We start from the raw sequence: 17,500 nt of genomic DNA on the forward strand, positions 1-17,500 counted from the left end.
TTGAATAGACGGTAGACAGTTTGTTAGGGGTGTGGGTGGGAATGAGATTGGGCAGGTAGCGGGGAGGAGGAGGAGGGAGGAGGAAGGTACGGGTGGGGGTTGACGTTATTCTAGAAAATCCCTTGGGGTTAAGCGAGAGGGTCGTCATGGTGCAGTCGTTGAAGGCGCCACGCGATCGCCACTATCCCTTCGAGATCGTTGTTAATTATTTCTCACTTTTCGTCTAGCATCATACTTCAACAGTCCGAGAGTGAACGCGCACACGTTCACGTTTATATTAACGTTCTCATTGTTCATATGAGTTTTCTTCATCCTTCCAACGTACGCACAGCAACGCAATTACAAATATTTATGATACCGATGAAAAGCAAAGCAAAACCGAACAAAAAAGGAAAAGAAAAGAAAAGAAAAGAAAAGAAAAGAAAAGAAAAGAAAAGAAAAGGAAAAAAAAACGACTTGATTCCCTCCCTTTAAAACATCTTTAAATCAACGATCCTTTCGATCTTCGAATCGCCGAGCTAAGGGTACATATATGATATTAGCATAAAATACATCGTAAAAGTGTACTTACGACGACGAACTTAGGGATCGTAGTTTAACGAAATGTCTAATCACCGTGACATGTCGTCTTACCTGTAACAAAATGAAACGAGAACGTGAATTAATTTAGAATAAATCACGAGCAAAGAAATATTATACGTTTAAAGAACATTCATTTCAATTCTATCGTCTTTTTACGATCTTACATTATAGATCATTTTTATTCGAGTCATTCGTGAAAAATTGTCAACTCAAACGACAATTATCACACTAGGCACAAACATTAACGATCAATCGTTCGTTCGATAATTAATTCGATAATTAATTGTTTCTTTTTTCTTTTCTTTTTTTCTTTTTATCTTTTTTTTCTCTCTTTTTTTTTCTTTTTTTTTCTTCGAAACGATAGCTCATCCATGAGGCCATTTAAAAAGATTCTTCGAAAGGAAAAGGTTGTTGCAAACGTTTAGTAAAAGTAGTCATCGGGGGCCGATCAGAAGCTATAAACAGTTCACGGAGAACGCTCGTATAAGGGGGATTTATTCCCCTCTGAAATCCAAGCGTGTCGGTTGACCTCCAGTGTCCTCTCCTGGTCAGGAGTATAAACGGACCGAACGCGATAAGTGCTTCTATCAATCCGTTCAACCAGATAAGGATTTTGCCATTGATCGTCGGCTTTCACGTTTCTGTCTCTCTCTCTCTCTCTCTCTCTCTCTCTGTCTCTCTCTCTCTCTCTCTCTATCTATCTATCTATCTGTCGTTTCTCGTTTCGCTGCGATTAATGGACAACTATCAACACCCGAAGCGGTAATCAATCACGATTCTCGAAACACTCGGGTCCCGCTAATAGGCGATTTTGTGTTTTCACGCTGACCACTGTCGAAGACTGTTGCGAATCGTTTGTTTCGTCGCTGTTTTTGATTTCTTTCTTTTTTTTTTTTCTTTTGTTTTCTCTTTTTTGTTTTGTTTTGTTTTTTAATGCGTCCGCGCGTGTTCCTTTCTTTTTTTTCTTTTTGTTTTTTTTTTTTTTCGCTTTTCCTTCTTTTTTTGTTTTGTTTTTTTTTTTATTTTCCTTTCCTTTTTTTCTTTTTTGCTTTTAATTCGACGATTCGTGTTGCCTTCCATTGTTGCTCGGTATATCTGATATCAGGTCTCCGTGTATGCGCATGTGTGTGCGTCTTTTTTTTATTTTTTTTTGAAAGATCAATGATCTATATTATCGTTAAACACAAATCTACGATTATCTCTATCTAACTGCCTAGCTGTGAATGGCTGAATGAAAGAAAAAAAAGAAAAAAGAAAAAAAAAAAGAAGGAGAGATGGAAGAAATGAAGGAACGTGCGAGGAAAAGAATCTACGTTTCAAATCCGTACCGACGAATCGGTTCCAACGAAATAAAATCATCTCCTTCGTACATACACATACATATCTATGTATGTATGTATGTATGTATGTATGTATGTATGTACGTACGTACATGCATACGTATGTATATATTCATATCGTTGGTTACATACGTCAACGTCATACATACGTACATAGTACGTCGGATTCGTCCAATTGTTTCAACGTTGTCCGTTACATCGACGTGCGTTCATTTTACATCGGTTCAACGTGGGCGGCTTGCGGTTAACGAAAAAGAGGGGAAAGGATAAAAAAAAGAAAAAAAAAAGCAAAAAAAGCAAAAAAAAAAATGGAAAAAAGGGAAAACGAAGAAATAAAAAGAAAGAAATCCTCCCTTCAACGTTCGACGGGTCGGTTAACGGACGTGCCAATCAACCGTAGGCGTTTAAATCGGATCGATAGACGTTTCAACGCCGATGGGAAGTACAAGTTTGTGTATGTCTATCCATGTGTGTACGAGAGAAAGAGAAAGAGAACGAGAAAGAGAAAGAGATAGAGATAGAGAAAGAGAGAGAGTCCTCGTGTCGAAGAATCAACCCTATAGAAGGGATAGAAGGAGAAAGAGGGTTGTCAGAGAAGGCCTTGGAACGATATCGCATTTTATAGTTCTAATCGGGGATCATAATCGCGGCAAGTTTGTATGCCTGTCTGTTTCCAAGAGTCCCTCCCCCCTACAACCACCTACTCTCTCTTTCTCTTTCTCATTCTATCTCTATCTTTCGACTTCTCCGAGACACCATCGAAGAATGCCTTGGATACTACTCCGTTTTCTTCTCCAAACCCACCACGAAAGACTCAACCACAGGAGTTAACCTGCTCTTCTTGCCCTTAAAAGCCCTCACCTTCGATATCCTACCTCCTCTCTCTTCCTCTTCCTACTCCACATTCCTTCGTATAACCGAGACTAACAAGATTTCGTATATGTAATTGGCCAAGTATTAAATTGCGTATTCCACCGTTGGAACATAGGGGATTGGAGGACGTTGGTACGGGAGGTGCTGGATAATAGCCCTGGGTTGGATCATTTAGTAACATACTGCACTGCCGTCACGGTTAAGTTTCACCGAGGACAGGAAAGACAGAGAGAGAGAGAGAAAGAGAGAGAGAGAGAGAGAGAGAGATATTGAAGGTTGATAGTAGGAAGAGGGAGAATTTCGGTGAAACGAAGAGAAAGGGAAAGTAAGGATTGTCAAAAGACATTCGCTCGTATGTATACGTATGTATTGTATGCATGTATAATGCGTATGTTAGAAAATTGGTTGAAATTTTATATATCCAGGTATATTTATTTAATATGAAAAACGAAGAAAATGAAAAAAAAAAAGAAAGAAAAATAAAAAGAAATAAAAAAATAATAAAAAAAAAAAAAAGAAGTTGTTTGAATTACACGTAAAGCTTGGTAAATATTATGAACCACCGGCGCACACACCTATGGCTTATTTGTGTGATTCATTCTTCTATTCATAATAAACTCCTCCTTCAACGAACGGATATGTATAATAACTGAGATGAGTACCGTGTGACATTAGTTTAACATATGACTCAACCAAATGCGTCAGAGCTTTGTTATGTAGTTGCGGAAAAAGCAAATTCTGATATTATTAATACGTAATACGAGAGATGAGATTATTTTGAAGTACGATATAAAATATAGAAAGGAAGGAAGAAAGAAAAAAAAAAAAAAAATATAGAAAATGAAGGACAATCAGAGCTACGACGAATACGAATTTCAAAAAGAGCTGCTAAAAATTAATTTGGCTTATCGATCTTTCGGTTTGACCCCTCCTCCTTTTATCCTTTCGTAACAGTTTCAGCGTACGCTTTTGGGTATCCGACTATTAGCACTTTTTATTTCCCTATACCATTCCTCCAGCACTCCCTACACCCCTACCCTCGTTACTCTCTCCCTCTCCTCTTCCTCCCCCCCCCTCCTCGCCAATTTGTGACTATCATCCTACCAGCGTCGGACGCCTGTTTTATTCCGATCGTCGGATACAATAGGTCCGAGATAGATAGATAGAGAGATAGATAGAGAAAGAGAGAAAGAGAGAGAGAAAGAGAGAGAAAGAGAGAGAAAGAGAGAGAGAGAGAGAGAGAGAGTGAGAAAGAAAGATAGAGTGAGGTGCGATATGCCGATAACGCTTTACGGATCGATAACGCGAAATATTGTACTAATTTCAAATTTTTCCATTTTATATATATTGTTACAGATACATATTATAGATACTCGTTTGAAATTAATACGAAATATATATATATATATATGTGTGTGTGTGTGTGTGTATGCATGAAGAGAATGCTTCTTAATTATTTGCAGATTCCGTCAGTTTTTATCAATTTTATTAACAAAATTCATATAATAACGTGTGCACATTTAATAAATTCTTTTTTAAGTGAGTTGCGTTGCGTATAAAATTTGAGTTAATTGAAATAATTAAAGAGTACGAAAAGCGGCATCATACATATTTCAAATCGTATGTATAATTATAATATATATATATATATATATATATATATATATATATATATATATGTATTTCGTTATCAATAAATCATTAAAATACTTTTAAATGTAATATCATTAAAATGACATCGAAGTAGATAATTAAGATAATAAAGAAAAACCACGAACTTTCATTTATTGACAAAAATAAAAAGAAAGACTAAAGATATTTTTTATTTTAATGAATGTTTTAAATACATATAGATCCTATAGTATATAAAATATTATATTCTATACGTAGATATTTATATTAGTTTCTTTTAAGAAGAACTTCTTCAAAGAGTGAAAGAACTTTTATATTGAGAGTTTTCCTAAGATTCAGAACGAAACACCTTGCAAGTGGTGACCCAAGGGGTCGTCTATGGGTCTCCACGGAGTGATCTTTCGAATAGTGGCAATCTCCCTAGGACGTCACGGTCGGCCAATAAACGCCAAAATCACTAAGCTAACTAGTTCGGCCGAGAGCAAGGCTTGTCGTCATTTCCCCAAACCCTTTCTTCTCTCTCTCTCTCTCTCTCTCTTTCGTCTATTTCTCTCTTATACTTGCACCTTACCACAGCGATGCTCCTTACGCGAAATTCACCTCGGCCAAAAGCCGAGACTCTTCGTAGAAGGGTGTTGTAGTAACGTTAGGGTTCTGTAGGAAGATAGTAGTAACGAAGGAGAGTGGGAGGAAATCGGCAGAAGGCTACGATCTTCATCCCACCCAACTCGTTCGTGAGCATTTAATTAAGCTAAGAGCGTCGCCACGATCACGCCCGCTGGTGCTACGATTTTCGAAGACCGACTCGCTCCATGTCACTTCGGATTGGATTGCCAGTTCTCTCCCTCACTTACTCTTTCTCTCTCTCACTCTCTCTCTCTCTCTCTATCTATCTATCTATCTATCTCTCTTACTCCCTCTTTTCATGTTGCAGACTTGGTCGGTAATTTTCAAGGAAACCGCCGTTATTCGTACGCCAAGATCTACCACTTTCTGTTTCTTCTTCTTCTTCTTCTTCCTCTTCTTCTTCTCTTCGTCTCTTACTCGATTATTAATTGTATATACGACAAGTAGATACGATAATTCAAGAAATCAGATTAAATTTGACGAGTAGGAAGGTTGTAAAATAAGACAAAATTCAGACACTAGTGTTGTTTCACGGTGAGTCGGCACTGATCCTGATAAGTCGTCGTGAAACATTGTTTTTCACAATCTCCGCAAAGTCGATACTGTAACTGAGAGGGTAAAAGGGGAATGAGAAGCAAAAAATATTGCGCACAGCCAGATGCCAGTTTCGAAGGAAACTTTTCGACTCTGATCCTTGACTTGTATCTTTCTCTCTCTCTCTCTCTCTCTCTCTTTCTTTCTTTCTCTCTTCTTCTCTTTCGCATGTCTTACGAGAAAAGTATCTTGGCAAACAAAGCTATTTATTAGCGTAATAACCCGCGGAAAACTTTTTCCCGGTTATGCCACGTCGTATTTGATCTCCAATACTTTCCCCTACCTTCCTATCCTTCCTAACAATCGGACGAGAATTCTTTCTCGAAAACGTTACTACGTAAACTCACTCCAACCTACCCCATCTAACCTCCGCCCTGCCCCCAGCCTCCCAATCCAGTCCTATCTCCTCCTTGTTACTCTCTATTCGACGAAACACACGTCTTATAGGTCATCATCCTGTCAGTCGTATTATAACCTAACGTTACCATAAATTTCTTCGCTTTGCAAACGAGCCAACTTTGTATTTGTATTTGTGTTTTAAAGGGCAGTCCGTACGAGTAAAAGCAGAATAAATTTATTCGTCTCTCCTCACTTACTATTTTCTCTCTCTCTCTCTCTCGTTCTCTTTCTTTCTTTTTCTATCTTATAAGACCGTTCGCATAGAGACGCGCTTAATGCACGCGCGACGTACAAGTGCCCGCTATAACGAGGATCAACAAGCGAGCCCGAGAAATCCACGCCTTACGGAATACATCACAAGCCGTATTTACACTCGCGTATTCACACTGTAATAGCAGCCGCTACGGTGATGCTCCTTCTCTTCTTCTCTCTCTCTCTCTCTCTCTCTCCTCTCTCTTTCTCTTTCTCACGAACTCGCGAACACTCGTAATTCTACGATGTTTGTTTCCGTCGTTGGCTTTCAGAGCAACCCTCGTTCTCTGTGCAGGTAGAAGGGGTGGTACACGGTAGTGGCATGCTTCCAAACCTTCCTCATCCTTCAGTTTTCCTTCCTTCCTTCCTTCCTTCCTTCCTTCCTTCCTTCTCTCTCTCTCTCTCTCTCTCTCTCTCTCTCTCTCTGTGTTATCTATCTTTAAGTTGCCTCCGTATAATTTCCAGATCGAGCGTCCTGACTTCGACTCCACGATTGAAATTCATCTTTATTTTTCGAGCCTTTTGTCTGATTATATCTCGTTATTTCAAGTACACCACTTATCTCAACTAACTTAAATTCAATTTATTTATTTATATGATATAATATATACATATATAATTTTTTCTTCCTTTTAATTTTATCTTTATAACAACGTAGATATTATATCATAATGATAAAATTTATATTTTCCTTTCTTTCTCTTCCTTTTAATCCTTTCGCGTTCCTTTCTTTCCTTCTTCTTCTTCTTCTTCTTCTCCTTTTTCTTTTTCTTTACCTGAGATACACGAAATTTCTATTTTTCTCTCTCTCTTTCTCTCTTCCCCCTCTTTTTTTCTTCCTTTGACCACGTGCGAACCCGAAGTAAATGCTGCACGTTGAAGGGACACCCGCGGGCAATCATGCGCGTTGTGTAACTAGCCTTTTAATTAGTAACGCTTAAAAATTTAGCGCCAGGACGAAATACATTCGAGCTTCTCAAAATTATGCGCGGTTGCTGCAACCCCTGCGAGAGACTCTCTCTCTTTCTCTCTCCTTTTGTTGCTGCTTGTCGGAACACCCATTGTATTCGTGGCTACCGTTACCTAATATTTATCGACTAGAAACTAACGAGAATGCAATCGTGGATTTGAACAAGTTTTCTCCTGCGAAACTTTTCGTTAAAAAAGTAAGAGTAGAAAAGAACAAAATAAAATAAATGAAACAAAACAAAGCTTTATTGAAAACAACGTAGGACAATAATAAATTGTCGATAAAGTAAAAAATCTGAAATGGCAAGGAAAATTTTTCTCCTTGAAATATGTTCTTCTCTTCTATGATTTCTTTCCTAGAAAGTCAACCCTGAAAATTTCGAAGTACCTCTGACTTAATGCCAGCGCGGTCTATCGTATTTTATTATTTTTGCAAGAGAGAAAAGGAGAAAGAGAGAGAGAGAGAGAGAGAGAGAGAGAGAGAGAGAGAGAAAGAGAGAGAAAGAGAGCACCGTGATATTATTCTTTGAAAAAGTACGCGAGACTAGTACGGTGCTCTTGGGCGAGAAGAGTTTTCCGCCATACTCTCGAAGAGAGCAGTAGATTTCACGTATCTCCGGCATAATGCGCACGGTGATACATTAACAAAGTTTCGCGGCGCGGCGAGCGCATTTTTCCAAGGGAAATAACTCCGTGGTCGGCCGACCGTATTCCCTTCCCTTTGACCATAACGTTTTTCCCTCCAAGTGAGCGCATAATATTGAATATAATGTACGCTGGTTTCGTATTATTTACACGCCAACTTCAATTCATAAAAACTCTACAAAGAGTGTTGGATTTAACTAATTTTTCGTAGCGAGTATTCGGTACTATACAGAGAAAGAGAATGAGAGAGAGAGAGAGAGAGAGAGAGAGGGGAAGAGATAGAGAGAGAGAGAGAGAGAGAGAGAGAGAAGGGGTGGCGGTACCCGTTACTATTCACGTGCATTCCTCTAACGCATCGCGTATACATCGCGTATGTGAAATAAAATGACATGGTACCGTGCCCGTCGAAATAGAAATAATAAAAATGTTATATCTGGCTAACGGAACGTGCATAATTTCGTGTAGACCGAGAAATGGGGCTAGGTCGAGAAATTTCGTTACGTTATTTTTCATAATATGAATGCTCCTGTGTATCTGCGAATTCAATGAGAATTTCATTTTCACAGAGGGACGAGGGGATAATAAAAAGAGAGAAAAAGAAAGAGAGAGAGAGAGAGAGAGAGAGAGAGAGAGGAGACAAGTAAAAGAAAGTGAAAGAGAAATAAAAAGGGGGAGAGAGAGAGAGAGAGAGAGAGAAAAAAAAGACAAAGGAAGAAAGTCTTGCGAAAGAACTTTGTTTCTCGATTCGACCGATTTCCGATGAAAGAGTGGTAAAGCTGAGGGTGGAAGAGAGCAAAGAATAAGTGTGTATGTGTGTGTGTGTGTGTGAGGATGTATATATGTATGAGAAACAGAGAACGATGGATAGGCGTCGGAATCGATTCTTCCACTCCCACGACCGTGACGGCGACCTAACGGAGATCCCCGTGCAATATTGGATTTATTCAAGCCTACGCTCGAAGTTGCGCCCTAAATAAAAAGGGTTGTCACTTCGTGCCACCACTCTTTCTCTCCCTCTCCCGCTCTTTCTCTTTACTTCCCTCCTCTTACCAAGTTCTGCCTAGAATTTTGACAGTCGGGCAAAAATATTCGGAGACATTATTAAATACGATTATTCGAGGGGAAAAGGGTGACCGAAAGAACAAGACTATGAGAAAGAGAGAGAAAGAAAGGGGGGGAGGGGGTGTGTGAGGGTAGGTGGTATAGAAAAAAAAGAAAATGAGGAAATGGGCGTGGTGAAGTCACGTTAAAGTAAAAAAGTTGTGGTGGGGACGATCAGAGTACGGTATGCGAGCATCGAACGTACCAAGAAGAAACGAGCAAGACGCGAGACGAAGCTGAAAGGGTACTAGCTAAAGCTATCGGGGAAGAGAGAAAGAGAGAGAGAGAAAGAGAGAGAGAGAGGGATGAAAGGAACGTCAGAGGTCGAGCCCTTCTCAGCCTGGTCGAGCCTGACTCGGCTCTCAAACTTTGATACGATTAAGACGGAACGAATTAATCTTCATCCCTCCCGAGCACCGCCTGCTGGCAGCCGCAAGGGTAAGAGAGAGAGAGAGAGAGAGAGAGAGAGAGAGAGAGAAATTTAAAAAAGAGAGAAGAAGCTAAGGGAAAAAGAAAAAAGGAAAAAGGGGTGAGCGATAGCCGAAGCAGAAAGAGAAGCGTGGACGAGGTGGCGACTAAGGGTTCGCTTCCTCGAACCGAGAATATACCCTCTTCACTTCGAAGAGGCAAAGGTGACGTTAATTAGAAAGCCGAGTTTCCGATTCTGACGGGAGTCCCGCTCGATCGTTCTCACACCTTCCTGGATGGCAAAGAGAATGACTACGACAAATTCTAATTCGCAATTTCGATTTTAACGCGGTATATATATATATATATATATGTATCTAAAGGTTTTGAGACTGCCGCAATATAAGAAAAAAAAAAGAAAAGTAAAAAAGAAAACAGAACGACAAAGAGAAAACTAAAAAAAAATATATATATATATATACATATATAAACAGAGATTGAATCGAATCGAATTAATCTGGCGTGAAGGGTTTATTAAAAAAAGAAAGAAGAAAAAAAAAAAGAAAAAAAAAGAAAAAAAAAGAAAAAATAAGAACGCAAAAAAAATTTAATAATAATCAGCTTAGATCGGGCCAATCATGATTGCAAACAGATATAATTATCGGATGTGCTTAATCATCTACTTAAAACAGATTTTCCAATAAACCGAAAATGGCCGATTGAAATCGCATACGCGCACTCACTTACCACTCCAATGCCAACGCTTCCCCTCCTTCCCCGTCTTTAACATCCCCCACGTTAGCTCTCATTGCCGATAGGTAAGAAGGGCAAAGATAGGATCTACACGGCGTTTATTCGATATCGCTAAAAGGGACGAGGCCGAGCGGCAGTCGGTCTCGGAGAAAGGGTAGTTTGAACTATGAACGGCACGGTCAGCAGCGGTCTACCGGCCGTTTTTAATCCCATTGTGAACATGGCTTAATCGAGAAACCATTAGCTTGGTTTGCTGCGCGAGCTAGAATGTCTGGAAGGGTAGGGCCACTCTTACGGTGGATGGGGGTGGACGAGGGCCACGTACAGCGTACCGTTACGTGAAAGAGGAGTGATAGAGATAGAGATAGAAAGAGAGAGAGAGAGAGAGATAGGGAGAGAACAAATCGTTATCTCGTTCCTTCTTCTTCGGAGGAGGAGGATGCCCATCCGGTCTATTACGCGTCTTTTTTTCTTCAATCTCGTTCCTACTTTTGGAATCGATCGCATATGTCTGGCTAGATAAAAGCCTTATCGTGGGAAAGAAGAATTAAAGAAAAGGAAAAATAAAATAAAATAAAATAAATAAATAAAAAAATTAAAAAAGAAGAAAAAGAAAAAGAGAAAGAAAGGAAAAATAAAGGAAAGTAAAAAAAAAAAATAAGAAAAAGCAATGCCCGTTTTATTGAACTACATATCCAGATGTGCGATCTGCAAAATAAAAGAGTCGCGCACACATCGACGTGACTGACGAGAAGTTCCTACAAAACGAGAAAGAGAGAGAGAGAGAGAGAGAGAGAGAGAGAGACAGAAAGAGAAACGTGATTTTCGCGGATCCACGCACAGGCCACGGTAGAATCCTCTTAACTGCTTCAATCTTCCAGCACGTAAAACCCAAATGTTCCTCCCTTTTCCTCTTCCTCCCAATGGACCGTAGCACAACGCTGCGGAGAAGTCACGGAAAAGAGAGATAGAGAAAAACGAGAATTAGAGAGAGAGAGAGAGAGAGAGAGAGAGAGAGAGAGAGACAGAGAGGAAGAGTAGGGTGACGACGGTGGTGTGATGGTGATAGTAGTAGCAGAGGTTGAATTCGCTGATCGGATGGTATTTAGCAATAAAGTTCGATTCCCCACGTCAGGCCACGGCTACGGATGGACGGAAAGAAGCAGCCCCTGATTTCGTCGGGGTTGCGAAAATTACAGCTCCCAGAGCGGCCGGTAGTAGCCAGGAACCCAGGCATACAGGCAGCCAGGCAGGCAATGTCGGAAGTGCCAGCATTTAAGCATCGGCCCGTGGTTGCGTCGGCGAGAAGCGTCGTTACTATCGTTTCTAGTGGAAGAAGAAGAAGAAAAAAAAAAAAAAAAAGAAAAAAAAAATACAGTCGGTTTAGGTAGTAATCGAGAAAAAGGAAAAGCCAATGGAAAAAGAGTAGGAACAACGTCTCGACTTCGACGAGATTCTTCGACGAGAATTGAAAAGAGAAGAGAAAAGAAAAGAAAAAAGAAAAAGGAAAAGAAAAAAAAAAAGGAATAACGAGAAAAGACATATCGGAAGTTCGATGAGATCAAACAAATTCGCGGTATGCATTGGTTCACCCCTTCTACTATAAACTTCCCTGATTTCACTTATCTCAATGTCCAAGGAAGCATACGGAAATGTCTCCAAACAAAAGCCTCCGGGCCCTACCCCCACTGTCATTTTCGTTCTTTCGTTCAAATCGACGTATTCCTCCTTCAATTCGTCTTAAAATAAAGTCACCCCGATCCACCCACTTCCACCCCTTTTCCGCGAAGCGAATTCCGTCGGCACTCTATTTACTCAATTGACTTCGCTCGCTGACGATTGGGGATACGTAGAGAGAAAGAGTGAAAGAGAGAGAGAGAGAGAGAGAGAGAGAGAGAGAGAGAGAGAGAGAGAGAGAGAGAGAAAGAGAAAGCCATGAAGCAGAAGGAAAAGTATGGAATATTTAGCGTTCACTGAGCTATAAAAGCAATTATATAGGACTCATTGTTTGGCGAGAGAGTGCGCCTACGCGATACGGTATCGAAAGGTCGGAGGTAACGGTGTTTCGATAGACGAGGACGGAGGTATGGAGTAGGTGGGTGGTAGGAGAACTCGGGGTTCTAGAACCGAATTCATAGGGTGGAAGCATCGGTCCAATGAAAATCAGAAGTACGGTGCAATAAATACGCCGGAGTCGATTCCACCCCTTCACCTCTAGCACCCTCTGCCGTTACCTGTGCCAATTCGAAAGTCACTCACCCTACCGATTCTAAAATCGCTTCGTTCGGACGCTTCCAACACGCGATAAAGGATTTCGCAGCGTAGCTATCGCACGATACTCTACTTCCTTTCGTTTCTCTTCTTCGACAAATAAAATCGAATCGATTATTATCGAAATATCGCGTGATTCCAACTATCAAAGTTTCTATGCGATAACGATTACGAGTTACGGAGTTACTCGGGGATAATATCTCGAGATAACGAATTGTAAATGAGAAAAGCTTGACTACGAAGAAAAAGGTAGGAATACAGGGAGAAGGGAGAGGGGTGGGGGAGGGGGAGGAAGGGAAGGCGGCGGAAGAAGGAATGGAGGAAGGAGAGGAAAAAAAAGCAGACTGGAAAGTAACGCTCGAGAAACGAGACGGACGAGATCGAGAAGTGAGACGGTGGAAAAGAAGGGGGGAGGAAGAAGGGGGTTGGAAAGGAGGAAGAAAAGGAGGGGGAATAAAGGAGCGTAGGAGAAAGAGAGAGAAAGGGAGAGAGAGAGAGAGAGAGAGGCAGACTGTAAGAAGAAACCAGAAGAGGACAGAAACAGAATGAGAGAGAGAGAGAGAGAGAGAGAGAGAGAGAGAGAGAGAGAGAGAGAGAGAGAGAGAGACCGTTCTAATATAAATGTCCCAGGCGAAAGGCGGAATGGAGACATTCGCTAATTAAAAAACTTGAAAAATTAATACACATTTCTCTCGTAGCACGGAGGTTGCGTCTTACTCCTCCCTTAATCTTTAGTATATCTGATTGGCCATCTGTTCCCAGCCATTTCGAAGCTGACTCCGCTTAAATCCTCCCGGACGAGGACGTTCTCCCTCGGCACAGGGTCTCTATCTCTCTCTCCCCCCGCCCCCCCCCCCTCTCTCTCTCTCTCGTTATTTCGCTCTCTACTACATCTTGTTGCTTGTACCTAATTAAGTAACACTCGTGATCAAATTCGTCGATGTTTTATTAACGATCAATTCGATACTCTGACATTCCATCGATCATTCAACTTATTCATTTTCTCATCCGTGTTGTTGTTGTTATTATCATTATCATTATCATTATTATTATTATTATTATTATTATTATTATTATGATGCTCTCGATATATATATATCGAATGAGAAATGATCCTTTTTAATTGCTTATTTAATTAAGCGTTAGCGAACTGATATATTAATATTTCAAGTCGATGACTTAAAATTATTATATACAATCGACCGATTTACATATACATATATATATATATATATATATATATATATATATATGTACATGTATGTATATATATGTATGTGTAAGTACATACGATATATCCTTCTTGCTACTTGCGAGACTCGATCCCAGAGGTCGAAGTATCGTTTAACGTGGATAAGCATCGCGATGCTCCAGAGAGATTCTCGAAAGATAGAATCTGGGAAGACGTTCCTCGATAAGCAAATCCTGCCGGTGGGTCTTTTGACGGAAGGGTTGGATAGGATGAAATGGGGACATAAAAAGAAATAGAATAAGGGACAGAGATTGCGAAGTAAACGGATCCGTCTACCAAACTCGCTGCTTGCACTGGCTATATCATTATCAACAATTCAATAGAGTTTAACTTATTTATGTCCCGTTAAATGCTGGGACTAATTAGATGGCGGCATAAAGATCTCTCTCTCTCTCACACGCACACACACACACACACACACACACACTCTCTCTCTCTCTCTCTCTCTTTTGGTACTCTCGATGGGATAGGTCTTTTCGTTCTCTCTCTCTCTCTCTCTCTCTCTCTCTCTCTCTCTTTCTTTCTCGCTACACTCCTCCAAGTTGTTCGAGCTAACGCCTCGTGGGATGTAACGCAGGAGGCGGGAGAGAGTTATAAGGCATGGTAGTGGAAGAAAGAGAAGGTGGAAGGGAAGTAGAGGAAGCTAGAGCAAGCTCCCATAACCAGCGAGGAGACAGACAATGGCAAAGAATGGGCCAGAGTCTCTCTGAATAGGCCTCAAGACACTGAACGCTATAATGCGAAAGACTCCATTGTGAGGCGGGCAGTTAAGTGCTCCTGTCTGGTCTCCAAAACGAAGTGGGCTCAATTCTCTCTCTCTCTCTCTCTCTCTTTATCTTCTTCTTCCTTTCCTGGCTTTCCTCTTCTTCGTCTTTGGCTTTTACCTGGCGCTATCATCGTCACCTTTTCCTCGAAGAATTCGTAGGAAGAAAATGGACATTAAGAGATATTACAGCAGCCACACTGAGATTGCACGGATTATGGCGTTCGTTCCTTAGAAACTGCTTCTTAATTAATTTCATGCTCGATCGATTTTCATCGTCGTTCGAAATTTCTTTTTTCTTTTATTTTCTTTCCATTTTTTTCTTTCTTTTTTTCCTTCCTCCTCCTACTCCTTCTCCATCTTCATTTATATTATATTTCTCTTTGCTTATGATGAAACAGAGAAATTGATATACCACTAAAGTAAAGAACAGTAAAGAGTACTTTGAAAGTTTTGGGTGTCTTAAACGACAAAGATGATGCCTGATCGAGACACGGTTTCGAGAAGGAAAATGATAAATCGTTTAATTCTTTTCACACGAGCCATTCGGACGGAAGTAAAAGGGATTTAAGATCCTTTAAGTCTGCCCAAGAAGAGAGTCCCCTTTTCTTTCTTTCTTTCTTTCTTTCTTTCTATCTTTCTTATTTTTCTTTTTTCTTTGTCATCATCATCATCATTATCCAAAGAAAAGTTTTATTTAATTCAAAAGTAAAGTTTATGCTAATGTAAGAAATAGTATCTAATAGCGATTCGATCAGATCTAATTTAAGTGTATGACATAGAATTGTATATCTTACATATAAACATTCACAAACATATGTAACGATTCAAGTGTCATGCGATATAAAAAGATTAACTTAATTATTCTTTCATGAGTTTTCGATTATGCGAAACGCTTAATTATCATTTGCTAATAAATAATGTATTTCTTGTAGTATAACCAACAATAAGACTCTTATGTTAGGCTAAAACATAAAAGAGTCTTTACAAAGAGGTTCACGGAACAAACGATGACACGGTCTATGTACTAGCGTCTAACGCTAAGCACCTCCTTCTTTTCCTCTCTTCTATTTCTTTCTCTCTCTCTCTCTCTCTCTCTCTCTCTCTCTCTCTCTCTTTCTCCCTCTCTCTTTATCTATCTTTGTGTCTATCTCTCGTGTTCTCTTCTCCCTCCTTCCTTCACCACCTACATTCGCGTATACCATGCTTGCTTTGTGTATGCTGGCCTCGACGATTTCTGACGTACGATAAACAACACGTGCACCGAGATAGAAAGAGAGAGGGAGAGAGAAAGAGAGGGGGCGGGGAAGCTCGAAGAATAGCAAGCCAAGCAAATAGAACTGTACACTTTCAAAATTCACTCTTAAAAAGAAAAAAAAAAAGAAAAAAAAAAAAAAAGAAAAAAAGATATCAGAAACCTTACTTTTTTGCCAATTTTTTTTTCTTTTTTTTTTTTTTTTTTTTTTTTTTTTTTTTTTTTTTTTTTTGATAAACGATAAACCATTAAAATTTACTGTCTTCTTGTTTTCCTATTAGAAAGAAAAAGAAATTAAAAAAAAAAAAAGAATGTCCGAATAAAATTTATATATATATATATATATCCGAAAAAAAAAACAAAAAAGAATCCTCGAAGAATAATGAGACGACCCTTCGGGTTTCTAAAAAGTTGCTTTTAAACAAGTGCAAGAGCGGAATGAGTCGAAGAAAAATGCGGTGAGAGAACAATTCCGAGTAAAAGAGAATTCGTTCCGTGAGAGCTGCTCGGATATCACCGACGGTGTGTCTTCGGTTTGTTTCGTTCATAAGGTGTGATATCCAGTTACCTTCCTGCAGCATATATATATATATATACATATGCATACATGCATATATATATATATATATATATATATATATATACCACGACGTATACCTGCTGCTGTCAGCCACGAGAAAGCGTACTTTTGCTTTTTAGACGAGTGATCTGGTCTCCCTTATGTGAATAATATATTTACACAAGGATGTACTTACGCATATAAATACACTTTTGTTATTGAAAGTGAAATAAAATGAGTCTAAGAAAATTCTTCATTGTCCTTCATATATAAAATATTATATTATATATAAAATATATACACATATATATACGTACATTTTTTTCTTCGTTCATGCGAAACAATGATTTTATTTGTAATATTTAATTAATATAAATGTCGGTGTGATATTCAATTCTATGAATGTAACATAATTAATAGAATTTCAAGTAGATTTAAAGAAAAAGAAAAAAGTATTCGTAAGTTATCGTAAAGAGGGATAGAGAAAAGGGAATAAGAAGAAACGAAGTAGTAAGTAATATTGAGTGATTGTAGTGGCAATGGGGACGATGAAGGGGTAGGGGTAGGGGTATAAGGGCAGGTATATAAAGGGGGGTTGAGAAGAGGACGTCCGTCCATCTGAAATCGAGACGGAAGAGACGCCGGGCGAAGGATAGTGGATATCGCGGTACTCTCTTCTACGTAGGGGTTAACTCGATTACCGGATGTAACTACTGACGAGAATGTTTAAGGAATTATTGGATAATTTCGCCTTCAAAGCAGACGCTCTTCTCGTTGCTCATTCGTTCGTTCGTTCGTTCGTTCGTTCGTACGTACGTACATACGTTCGGCGCTCGCACACGACCTGAAAAGCTAAATACTTCATCGTGGCCGCCTATCAAATAGTAAAGGACGTTTTAGTCGACGTTCATGCAGAATTTCCGCGCTATAATTATTCGTAGACATATATCATGCGATAATATATACTACCGACTGGATGTTCTCCTTTTCGATTGTTACTTACTTGAACGAACAAAATTAAAAGAACGTGACAATTTTTAATCCCAATAATATAATATAATGCTAAATAAGCTCGCATTATAATTGCAATGTCACATTAAAATTGCGATCATGAATATATGGAATTACTCATTAACGATCAAACATCATTAGAAAGTATTTCAATGTTTATAACTTTATGTTTACTTTTTTCTCTTTTCAATTGATTTACATCAATGATAGATTA

At 39.4% G+C, this 17,500-nt stretch overlaps 1 protein-coding gene across 18 annotated transcripts in view; it reads right to left on the reverse strand.

The window, feature by feature from the left end:
- LOC124424309 (forkhead box protein P1) overlaps nucleotides 1–17,500 on the reverse strand; it is a 292,117-nt gene that overhangs the window by 68,986 nt on the left and 205,631 nt on the right. The gene's annotated exons all lie outside the window — the stretch shown is intronic.

This window comes from Vespa crabro, chromosome 5 (genome assembly GCF_910589235.1).
Source record: "Vespa crabro chromosome 5, iyVesCrab1.2, whole genome shotgun sequence".
In the NCBI taxonomy this organism is placed as follows: domain Eukaryota; kingdom Metazoa; phylum Arthropoda; class Insecta; order Hymenoptera; family Vespidae; genus Vespa; species Vespa crabro.